We start from the raw sequence: 12983 nt of genomic DNA, 5'->3' as shown, positions 1-12983 counted from the left end.
GCATGTGAGTTGGATCTAAGTGAGCTAGAGCTTCTGGAAGTCATGTGACTCACTCTCTCCTACAGAGTCATCAGAGTCAAGTGGGAAGACAAAAATCAAGATGACTGGCAATGGTCCCCATGATTAATGATGTGAGAAGACAGACTGCGAAGTGTTGAGGAGTGAGAAGTCATGGAGAAAGTAAGCATAGGAAACTTTTCCAAGAAGTTTAGTTGGCAAAAGGAGGAGAGTTATGGGGAGATATCTTGAGCAGATGATAAGGTCTAGTGAAGGTTTCTTTTTTATCATAAAAATATTTTTATTATTTTCTATTTACATGTAGAGATAGTTTTCAACATTTGTTCTTATAATATTTCTAGTTCCAAATTTTTCTCCTTCCCTCCCCTCCCTCCCCCCTCCCCAAGACAGCAATCTGATAAAAGTTATATATATACAATCACATTAAATATATTTCTGCATTAGTCATGCTGTGAAAGAAGAATCAGAACAAAAGGGGAAAACCTCGAAAAAAGAAAAACAAAAAAAGTAGAAGCAGAATGATTCAATCTGCATCTAGATTCTACAGTTCTTTTTTTCTGGATTTGGAGAGCATTTTCCATCATGAGTCTAGTGAAAGTTTCTTAAGAATGAGGGAGATGAGCATTTCAAACTCTAGCAAAGGAGCCACTTAATAAGAAGAGGTTGAAGATTTAAGATAACAGGAGTATGAAGGTGTGGGGGGGAGGGATTATGGGATCATGTGCATATGTGGATGAGAGACCTGGCTTTCCTAACATCTTGATTTATTCAAGCTGCAGGTTCAGTGAGAAAAATACCACCTATATGGCAACTCCCAAGTATAATGTTCCTTTTGGGAGGGTTACCAAACTCTTAAGGTATAAGTAGAAGTTCAAATCGTGAAATAAACCCCTAAGAGAGTAAACCAGAAAGGGTTTGAATTTCAAACAATCTAAGTACAAAATATACTTTCAGGTAAACCCCAAAACCGTACAATCATATTAAAAATTGGGAAGTTCATAGGTTTCTAGGAGGACAGAAGAGTTATAATACCAATACAGCCTAGTTGTAGCACCAATCCCCATACTTGCTCTTTGTCCTATACAACTGTATTCCAATGGCACTAGCCTCCATGCTATTCCTTGCACCTAATACTCTATCTCTTGTCTCTAGGTATATTCACTGACTGACTTCCATGCCTGGAATTCTCTCCCTTTTCATATCTGCCTTCTTTCTTTGAGACACAACTAAAATCCCCCCTTCTATAAGGAGCCTTCCTCAATTCCCATTCATTCTGATGCCTACCCTCTTTTGATTACTTCCATTTTATCATATGTGCATGTATTTTTTTCTTTGCAAGAAGTTTTTTACATGTTTTCTCCCTATGAGAAAAGATGAAATTGTGAGATCCTTGGGAGCAGGAACTGTTTTTTTTTTGTTGCTTTTTTTTTTTTTGCTTTTGTATTCTCATCATTTAGCACAATGTCTGGCACATAGTAGGCATTTAATAAACATTTATTGACTGAAAATAAAGCCAAGAGATTGAAGGAAAAAAGCTACTTCATAAACAGGTGACATGGAAGACAGATCTAAGCGGGGAAAAAAATTAAGATTCATGGAATTACCTGAAATCCATGACCCCCCCAAAAGCCTGAATACTATATTCTAAGAAATCATGAATGAGAACTTCCTGGACCTACTAGATCAAGAGGTGAAAAAAGGAAAATCTAATAAATGTTCTGAGAAGACAAGTTTGAAGGCAGAGCAGTGACAGAATTAAAGAGGGCTGTTGTGCAATCAGATCATTGGCATGGGACAGTTTTCAGTTTTAAAGGATACAGCTGATAAACTAAAAGTCAAATCACTGGGGAACATGAGATGATCATATAAGGAATGTTGGGGTCACACCGAATGGAAAGGGAGATTTGTTTTGAATTTCACATCAGAAGTAAAAGATGGGTCGCTCCTTAGGAGCAGATCCTGATTCGAGGCCTTAGACATCAAGAAAATGGAATGAACAGATGAGGACTTAAATGAGAAGAAAATGAGTATAGGATAAATTGGGGACAGAAAACACAAAAGGTGGTGAGGATGTTACTTAAAGGAGACAGTACATAATGGGATGTTCTGCGGCTGTTTTTTAATTTTTTTATATGTTTAATTTTGGGGGACTCATACTTTAATACTTTCTTTTTAATAATAACAGTAATAATGAAGATCTACTCTTTGCCAGGCACTCTGCTAGGAGCTTTACACATATTATCTCATTTGATCCTTACAACCCTGGAAGGTAAATGCTATTATTATCACCATTTTATAGTTGAGGGAACTGAGGCAAACAGAGTTAAAGCGAACTGCCCCATGGCACATAACTAATGAATATCCAAGGCTGGCCTTAAACTTGCTAAGGAGTTGATTCCAGGTCCAGTGTTCCGACCACTGTGCTAATATAGCTACACAGGACTTCTTAGAGTTCAAAACACTGTTTATAAGTTCAGAATTAGAAAAGTGGATTTACAAGTTATATAACCATAAAAATCTATATTATTTAAGTGTTATTTTTATTGCAGTTTAAAGCTGCTGCTTCTTTAAGAAAATTCAGTCTTAGCTTGCAACTTTTATTATCAATTCTTTCAGGCTAGGATTCAGGTACAACTTTGTTTCAAGTCATATGTAGCCCTTTTCAGACCCTCTAAAACTGCATCCAGTTGTTTGTTTTCCTAGAATCATTCCCAGGACCTCTTCAACAAGGACCAGATGGTCCCTGAGATCCCTTCTAGGCTCCTACAGTTAGAATCCTGAGAAGGTGCTATTTTATTTATTATTGCAGTGATTCCTGAGAGTCCCCTAATGAGCAGTACTGAGGAGTTAATGAATAAACCATTCTCCTTGCTCTTTGAAAACCACATTTCTTTGTCTCATCCTCTATAATTATCAAATCCACCTCTTCCTGACTGCCCTTGGATTTGTTAATAATAGTAAATTTTTAAAAATAAGCCTTTCCATTTTAAATGTTCTATTTTTAAAAGAAGTTTTAATCTAGAAAGATTAATAATCTAGGAGCTTCTTAAAAGTGTTTAGCATTTTAATGCATTGTGAATTATTTTAATAGTTCCTGATAACTTCTACAGTTGGGTGTATCTTTCTGCTTGGGGGGCGGCTAGGTGGCGCAGTGGATAGAGCACCCGTCCTGGAGTCAGGAGGACCTGCGTTCAAATCCGGCCTCAGACACTAACACTTACTAGCTGTGTGACCCTGGGCAAGTCACTTAACCCCAATTGCCTCACAGAAAGAAAGAAAGAAAGAAAGAAAGAAAGAAAGAAAGAAAGAAAGAAAGAAAGAAAGAAAGAAAGAAAGAAAGAAAGAAAGAAAGAAAGAAAGAAAGAAAGAAAGAAAGAAATTTGTGCTTGGGTCCTAAAGCATTCTCAAATCAAATAATAAAGGAATAAAAAATAGTTTTTCATTTATCCTTTCATGTACAGAATAGAGACTATCCAGGCCTATGATTTCATTAGTCTAGAGAGTTCCAGGTGAGGGAACACTTTCTACCACGCAGGTCAGCACTCGCTCAGAGCAACATAGCCGGTATAGATCAGGGGTGGAACTTAGAACCAAGGTGTTTCTTTGGTTCCTTGGATTCGAAAATAGCGCTCTACCTTTGAGGCCACTAGGTGGCGTAGTAGATAGAGTGTTGGACCAGAAGTCAGTAAGACCTGAGTTCAAATACAACTTCAAATACTTTACTAGTTGCGAGACCCTGAACAAATCACTTAACTTCTGTCTGCCTCTGTTTCCTCATTTGTAAAATGGAGCTCATAGCTGTACCTGCCTCTTAGGATTGTTGTGAGGATAAAATGGGATAATATTTGCAAACCTCAAAGTGCCTTATAAATGCTAACTATTCTCTCCACATCTACAAAAAAGAACTGTGGAGTCTGAATGCAGATCGAAGCATACTATTTTAACTTTTTTTGGTTTCTGTTTGTTTCTTCTTGTGGCTTTCCCCTTTTGACTAATGTAGAAGTATGCTGAACATGATTGTAATGTATAATGTATAATGTATTAGACTGCTAGCTTCAGAGCGGGGAAGGGAGAAAAATTCATAACTCAAAATCTTACAAAAATGAATGTTGAAAACTATCTTTACATGTATTTGGAAAAAATAAAGTACTATTTTTAAAAATAAATGCTAAATGGGCAGCTAGGTGGCGCAGTGGATAGAGCACCAGCCCTGGAGTCAGGAGTACCTGAGTTCAAATCCGGCCTCAGACACTTAACACTTACTAGCTGTGTGACCTGGGCAAGTCACTTAACCCCAATTGCCTCACTAAAACAAACAAATAAATAAATAATAAAATAAATGCTAGGGGGGCAACTAGGTGGCGCAGTGGATAAAGCATCGGCCCTGGATTCAGGAGTTCCTGAGTTCAAATACAGCCTCAGACACTTGACACTTACTAGCTGTGTGACCCTTGGCAAGTCACTTAACCCCCATTGCCCTGCGAAATAATAATAACAATAAATAAATAAATGCTAGATATTCTTATTCACTACACCATGTTGCCTCTCTTGCCCTTTCCTATCCTGAAAGGCTAAATTGTTTTTTGGTCCAGACCTGGAATCAAATTGATTCTGGTGGCTTTTATGGTTCTGCCCATGAGTCTACAACTTAGAGAATTACAGATGGGCACTGAGAAGTTAGCTAAGTGGCACATTAGAGCCCTGGGCCCCTCGGTGGCACAAGAGGACATCTTCACAACACTTCAGAGAAAGCAGAAAAATCATAAAGAAAACATTTAATGCCTACTCCAGTGGGACCTCTTTCCTCCCTGACCTCCCCCATTCAGCTTCCTTCTCTCCCAGTTACATCTGGCACATTCCTAGCATTTGGCCTTGGATTCAGACATCAGTGTCTCAAAGGTGAAGAAAAAATAATACTCATTTCCTTGTGGCACCTATAGACTCTTCATTTCCTAACCTTTCTTTTTTTTTTTCCTTTTTAGAATATCCAGGGAAAAAAAAGTCCCAGACCTAAAGGAGATTTAATAGACATGAGACTCTAGGGATCCTCTTCTTCGGTATCATTTCTTTTGTTCAGTAGATATGCTCTTTGATTCTTTCTTTGTCTCTCTGATTACAGGATCCTAAATTTAGATCTGAAGAGGACATTAAAATCTCATCTATTCCAACCCCCTCATTTGAGTAAAGTGAGACTCAGAGAAATTAAATATCTTGCCTGGGGCTACCCTGTCTGAAGAAGGATTCAAAAGCAGATCTACTTTTTTTTTCTTTTTTCTTTTCTTTTCTTTCTTTTTTTTTTTTTTCAGGGCAATGGGGGTTAAGTGATTTGCCCAGGGTCACACAACTAGTAAGTGTCAAGCGTCTGAGGCCAAATTTGAACTCAGGTCCTCCTGAATCCAGGGCCGGTGCTTTATCCACTGTGCCACCTAGCAGCCCCTCTTCTTCTTTCTCCCTCTTCTCTTTTTTTTTTCTTCGGGGCAAAGTGAGTTAAGTGACTTGCCCAGCTCAAGTGTCTGAGGCTGGATTAGAACTCAGATCCTCCTGAATTCAAGGCCGGTGCTTTATCCACTGTGCCACCTAGCTGCTCCTACTTTCTCTTAATCTCCACCTCATAAAATCTCAAGCTTCCTTTGAGATTCAGCTCAAATGCTATCTTCTGAAAGTGGCTCTTCCAGATTCCTCCCACCCCCAAGCTCCTACCACCTTCTAAGGTTATCTTCCATCTACTCTGAAAGTATCTTGTACTGGATTTACCAATTTGTGTATGTGTCGTCTGGCCACCATCGGAAAGTTAGGTCCTTGAAGATAAGGATGAGCTTTCATCTGTTCATAGATTGAGAGTTGGATGGGACCTTCAAGATCATGGACCCCAACTTCTTCACTCTACAAATGAGGAAGCTAAGGCACATAGGGGTTAAGTGACTTGCCCAAGGTCACAGTCCTAGTAAGTGTTAAAGGCAAGTCTCCATGCCTCCAAATTCTTCCCTCTATCCACTATAGCATGCTTGCTGTCTCTGATGTCCTCTTTCACCTCTCTTGAATCCCCAGTACTTAGCAGAGCACAGTGCCTGGTGGGGTAGTAAGCGCTCAATAAATGCTTGTTGAGGGATTGATTGAATCCAGGTCCACTGCTCTACCCACAATACAATTCAGCCTCATTATAAATTCTGTTTTATGTTTGTAAATATCAGTGTGAAGTGTATGTGGGCTTTACAGACAGCCTTCCCCCTTACGTAGTTTGACAACTTAAAACAGAAATAGCAGATGTATTCTACCCTGCAAATCCCATCGACTACAGACAAAAATCACAATAATGATTATAATTCACAATTATATAAGGCTTCAAAGTTTGCAAAACATTTCCCTCATAACAAACCTGAGAGAAAAGTAGTGAAACTTTTATAATTCTCCTTAAAAATGTTTTATTCTCTCTCTTTGGGTGGTTATAAAACCATATGAATTTGGGCAGTGGATAGGTGACGCAGTGGATAAAGCACCAGCCCTGGATTCAGGAGGACCTGAGTTCAAATCCAGCCTCAGACACTTGACACTTACTAGCTGTGTGACCCTGGGCAAGTCACTTAACCCGTGTTGCCCACAGGGAAAAAAAAAACGACCATTAAAATCATAAGAATCTCTCTGTTGTCCTCTGAATTGTGGTCACTTTGACATTACTTTAAGAAGTTATCCAATATTGGCAGTTCATAGATATGAGCTCCTTTCAAATTATACCTTGGGCTTCTTTACCAAAAACCTGAGTCTTGATTTTTTTTGTGTAAAAATAAGCAAGGAGAATTATTTTATAGTTACTTCTCCTCCCATTCTATACTTGGATAGTTATTTTTTAACCAAAGTATAAGTTTATCATGTATTTTTCCCTATTAAATTACAGTTTATTAGCTTCAGTTCACTATGCTAGTTTGTCAAGCTCTTTTGGGGTCTTCATTCTGCCAATATATGAATTATTTTATCTTTAAAAAACATTTTTTTGTTGTTGCTGTCTTTTTTTTTTTTGCAAGGCAGTGGGGGTTAAGTGACTTGCCCAGGGTCACACAGCTAGTAAGTGTCAAGTATCTGAGGCCGGATTTGAACTCAGGTACTCCTGAATCCAGGGCCGGTGCTTTATCCCCTGCGCCACCTAGCTGCCCCTGTTGTTGCTGTCTTTAATATTTATGGAATCTTTGGTGCCTCTTTGGCCTCTAATCTGCTAGGCAAAATCTTTGTAGGACCTTGCCCCCTTTTTGAGTAGTTGCTTGCCTTGGGGTCTGTCTCTTGTACATGCCCTTTATAAAACTTCCCTGTACTCAGGGAAATGGGATACAAAGATATAGAGAGAGATAGAGAGATAGAGATACTATCTGGTTGACGCCTTCAGTTGCTTACACTCTAGTTGGGGAATCAGAACTCATATAATGCTGTTAAGTCATGTTCAACTCTTGTGACCCCCTTTTGGGGTTTTCTTGGCAAAGATTCTGTAGGGGTTTGCCATTTCCTGCTCCAGCTCATTTGACAGATGAGGAAACGGAGGCGAACAGAGTGAAGTGACTTGCCCAGGGTCACACAGCTAAGTAAGTGTCTGAGGCTGGATTTGAGCTCATGAAGACAAGTCTTCCTGATTCCAAACCCAGTTCTCTGTGCACTATGGCGCCCCCTAGCGGCTGATGTGCCTAAAACATTGACGAAGCACTTCACAATCACTCTCTGGTGAGTTACCCAATAACCATCCTGAGGTGGAGGGTGTTATCATCACCCTCATTTAATTGAGGAGGAAGCAGCGAGCTAGAGATTCCGGGATATGAAGCTAGGTGGTGCCAGAGTGCTCTAAGCGCTGGACCTGGAGTCAGAAAAGCAGAGTTCAAACCCAGCCCTACTAATTCTGTGACCCTGGGCAAATCAGTTTTTAACCTTTGTCGGCCTAGAATGGTATCCAAAGTCCCTTCCAAGCCTAGATCTATGTAAGATTCTACGATCCCGGGGCCGCTAGGTGGCGCAGTGGATAAAGCACCGGCCCTGGAATCAGGAGGACCTGAGTTCAAATCTGGCCTCAGACACTTAACACTTACTAGCTGTGTGACCCTGGGCAAGTCACTTAACCCCAATTGCCTCACCAAAAAAAATCAATCAATAAATAATTTTTTAAAAGATTCTACGATCCCACAAACTCTCCCGGGCTTCAGGTTGATGGTTTGTAAATAGATTTTTAAGAATAACAATACCGGGTAGCCGAAGCTAAATGCGGAAAGGACGATAGAGACCTAGGCTGTCAATATCCCAAAGCCTCATTAGGCTCATTTTGCAACCCTTTGTCCCTTTCTAATGGAATTAACAGTTGTTTGGGAAGAGAAACAAAGATTAGGATACTTAAGTAAAAGAGAAAGGAGTGCTTAGAAACTGCAAACTGGCTAGTGCTGTCCCAGTTTCTTCACCTGCCAAATGAAGCCAACACCCACAGTGTGCTAAGAGCTCTCAACTGAGAGGGCCGGATTAAAAAACAAAAAAACAAAAACCAAAAAAACAATCTTTGATACACCTTCAACTCTCAATGCGGTGGTTCCGTTCCTATTTTGGAGGGTGGGGAGTAGGGTGTGGTGAGACAGGAGGCAGTTATTTGAGGTCTGAGGCTGATTTTTTTTTCAACTGAAAAATTTAATTGGTGAGCTTTAACATATTCAAATGAGATAATAGCTGTAAAATACTTTGCACATTTTTAAGGAACTGTGGAAATGCCTGTGATTATTACTAGTATCAAGTGATTCAGCAAGTATCTATAATAATAGCTATAATTGCTAACAATTCTACAGTGTTTTTAAGATTTACAAAATACTTTACAAATATATTTCATTTTATTCTCACAATAACACTGGGAGGTAGATGCTATTATTATCCCCCTTTTAGAAATGAGGAAACTGAGGCTGATTTCTGTCCTTGAGGACAATATATATTTTGCAATGAATCATATTTGTTGTTGCAAACAGCCGAAATCTGCTGATGTAAACAGAGCTTGGCACACAAATGAGTACTTAATAAAAAGTTTTTTATTCATTAATTTATTCATTTTTCTTTCTTTTGAATAATAAAAGACCAAAGCCCTCAGGGACCACCCCGAGTAAGAGACATTTCCAAAATGAATGGAGGCCACTAGGTGGCACAGTGCTGCACCTAGAGTCAGGAAGACCTGAGTTCAAATATAACCTCAGATACTTTACCATGTCCTCAGTTTCCTTATCTGTAAAATAAGAATAGTAGAAGGTAGCCTCTACCTTGGTCGATGTGAGGATAAGATAAGATAATATAGGTAAAGCTTTTTTGCAAACTCTCAAGTGCTGTTGAAATGCCAGCTCTTGTTCTTTTACTACGAATATATCTTTCAGTGGTTAGCAGCATTGGAAAATGTCAATTCAGCTTCAGAATTCAACGAAGATTTAACTAGCACATATTATAAGCAGGACAGTGAAAACAAAATAAAATATGACAGGACTAGATTTCTGCAGTAGAAAAAGCAAAGCATTTGGAGTCACGAGACCTGAATTCAAATCCCAGCTTTGTCGCTCACTCGGTGTCCACCTTTGACTAAACCGCTTAGCCTCCTTTGGTTTGTTGTAATGATGAAATTGGGCCAGGGGATCTCTAAGGTCGATTTCGAGCTAAAGCCCTCCAGGAATAGGCACAGAGAAGGAAAAGAGGCTACCTGAGAATATTCGGGAAGCATCCTTTAAGCACGTTTGTTTTTATTCCTCCCTCTCACCTCTGCCTCCTAGACTGTCTTCGTTCAGCTCAGACCCCTATTTTGGCAGGACCCCTATTTCTGCCGGGGAGACAGGACAGCCGGTCATGGAATCGTGTAGATTAAGAATGAAGAAGGCAAAGAAAAAGTGTGGAGAAAGTGGTGTAGAAAAATTGAAAGAATTGGAGAACATTCTTCAGCTGAGGAAACTGATCAGGCAAAGGTTCATAAGCACTTAAGTTGGTGGTGGGGGTGGTCCTTCGTGTTCGAAGAGGACCAACAACATCAGGAATGAGTGATGACTTGCAAGTGAATTGGATTGAAGTGAGGCAGAGTTGTACCAAGTCACCAGCCTCTGTCTCTCTTCCAGATTCATTGAAGTCCAGCAGTAAGACAAAAGTTGGACCGGCGATGGCCCAGGATGCAGTGAACGATCTTGACATCTTCAATATCTCACCAAGCTCTAAGAGCTCCTCAGCACCTGCTTCAGCTGCCTTCTTGGCCATTGGAACACATTGTACTAGTTTGCCTATTCTGCCAGGAGAAGTCTTCTTGTATAGGGGATAGCCATCCCCCTAACTTACCCCTGGGTCTAAAGCCTACTGGCTACCCACAACCTAGTCTAGCCTGTCTGCTGAGATAGTTTTACTAGGGTGTGGCCCCTACACATGCTACAGCTTCTTGGAGCCACAGGTGAGAGCTGGGTGACAGATGGACAACAAAAGTGAATGAACAGGGGGCAGCTAGGTGTCGCAGTGGATAGGACACCCAGCCCTGGAGTCAGGAGGACCTGAGTTCAAATCCGGCCTCAGACACATAACACTGGCTGTGTGACCCTGGGCAAGTCACTTAACCCCAATTGCCTCATCTAAAAAAACAAAAACAAATAAAGTAGAGGTCAGATCATGTGACCCCTATACTTGAAGAACCCCAGCAGTTTTCTATCTCCTCCAGCATCCAATAAAAACCCTTCTATTTGGCATTCAAAGTCCTTCACCAACTCGTCCCCCCTATCTCTCCAGTCTTCTTCTGCCTTCCACCCCAGCGGAGCGCCCTTTGACCCGGTGACCCTAGCATCCTCACTGCTCTAAGAACATGGCACTCCCTGTCTCATTCCCTCTGGCTGTCCCCATGCCTGGAATGCTTTCCCTCCTCATCTCCACCTCCTGGATTCCTTCAAGTCCCAGCTAAACTCCTACCTTCTACCAGAAGCAGTTCCCAATTCTTTGTTTGAATACCTTCCCTCTGCTCATCATTTCCTGTTTATCCTACATAGTGTTTGTACATATTTGTTTGTTTGTTATCTCCTCCACTCGATTTTGAGCTTCTTGAGGTCAAGGATTGTCTTTTGCCTATCTTTAGATTCCCAGTGCTTGTCACAGAGTTGGCACACAGTAGGCACTTAATAGATGGTTGTTTCTAAACTGGCTTCACTTCCTTCCCCGGCTCCTACAGGTGAGCATATCGTAAGTTCATCTTCAGCTCCCTTTTCATCTCTCAATACTTTCCTCCAAAACCATTTTATTCTCTCCCATAGATTCAATTATTATCTTGAAATGCTCTGAAAAGTGATCGAGTGCTTTACAAGCACACTGTTATGAAAGTCTTCGGTTCAATCATCTTTATATCAACAGACTTAGGAACAAGGATATGCCCCACACTGATGCCAGTTAGAAGTCTCATCCACCCTAGAAGACTGGTTCTCAAGTCAATGTGGCTGGAAATATTCAGCTCTTCAGCTTGAGCCACAGTTCAAAGGGACCTCAGAGGTGTAGCCACTAACTAAAGCAAAGAACAACATTCTCACCCCTGATAAACTGTCATCCTTATGCTGTTCACGAACAGCCAGTCATCAGCCTGGCTAATGATACACCCAAGTACCCTCAATGAATCAACAAGCATTTATTTAGTGCATACTCTCTGCCAGCATTGGGAACAGAGATAAAAACAAACCATCCCTACTCTCCAGGACGTTACACTCTATGGGATGAGTCAGCACATACACAGATAAGCAGAGGCAAAATAAATACAAGGCTTATTTGGGAAAAACTGGCAGCTGGGGCATCAGAAAGGCTCTCTTGTGGGAAGTGGTGATTGAACTGAGCTTTGAAGGAAACTAGGGACTTTTGGAGACATGGAGGGGATAGTTTGGGGAGTGTCTTTCTGGTATGAGGGACAACCTGTGGAAAAGGCATAAAGGCAGGAGAGGGAATGTCTTGTGTGAAGAAGAACAGGGCATTCGGGTAGGACTGTTGAATGGGTGAAGGGGAACCATGTACAATAAGACTTAGAAGGGAGATTTGAACCAGGTCGTGAAAGGCTTTAGGTGCAGAACAGAGGATTCTGTAATTTTAGCCTAGAGGCAATAAGGTAGACCTGGTTTTGATTGAGTGACAAGGTCAAAGTTGTGCTTCAAGAAAACTATTTTGGCAGCTGTATGGAGGATGGGTTGGAGGGAAGAAAAACTAGAGGCAAAGACACCAACTGAAGAGGGCTTTGCAATAAACCAGTCAGGGGCTGGGATAGAAGGGAAGATTGTGGGTTACCTCCTGAACTCCTTTGGAAAGGAGATAGAGGGATTTGGCAGCCAGTAGATCACCGCAATCAAGATTTGCACTCCCTGATGCAGATGGAGTGAGGCTTGAAGAAGCAGCGTCTGAGCCAAGAGCTTTTGTTTACCGTAGATGCTTACTACATCTTTGTGGAGTTGAAGTGGGTGGTGGTAGAGGGAGATCTGGGAAGTGGTGTGTCCCCTCCATTCTTGGACTCTGTGCAAGGAGTCCTTTGCCTTGGAGAAGATAGCCTGGAGAAGAGCAAGTTTTCCGGTGGTGCCAGAAAATAGAAAGATTGAAAAGAAGAGATCAAGGAGGACTGTTAAGGACAGGCCCAAGATTCCAGATGGCCCAATGGAAAAGGAGGATAGAGACAAAAGTCATTACACGATGACCTAACAACAATCCCCTTATTGGAAATATGCCCGTCGAGGAGTTCAAAAACAGACAGGTCCCCGAAACAGAAAGATGCCAAAATCTTCATACCTCACTTTTTATGTTAGGAAAACAGAAAATGAACTTGTTCATCAAGGATTGAATAAATTGTGGCATATGAATGTAACAGGAAATTACTGTGCTGCAAGGAATGACAAATAAGGAATTCTAAGAAACATGGGAAGACGTAGGAATTGATGAAGACTGAAGAAATCTAAGCCGAGAGAGAGAGAGAGAGAGAGAGAGACAGACAG

Source organism: Dromiciops gliroides, chromosome 5 (assembly GCF_019393635.1).
Source record: "Dromiciops gliroides isolate mDroGli1 chromosome 5, mDroGli1.pri, whole genome shotgun sequence".
Taxonomy (NCBI): Eukaryota; Metazoa; Chordata; class Mammalia; order Microbiotheria; family Microbiotheriidae; genus Dromiciops; species Dromiciops gliroides.
Note: the sequence above shows the minus strand (reverse complement) of the source record.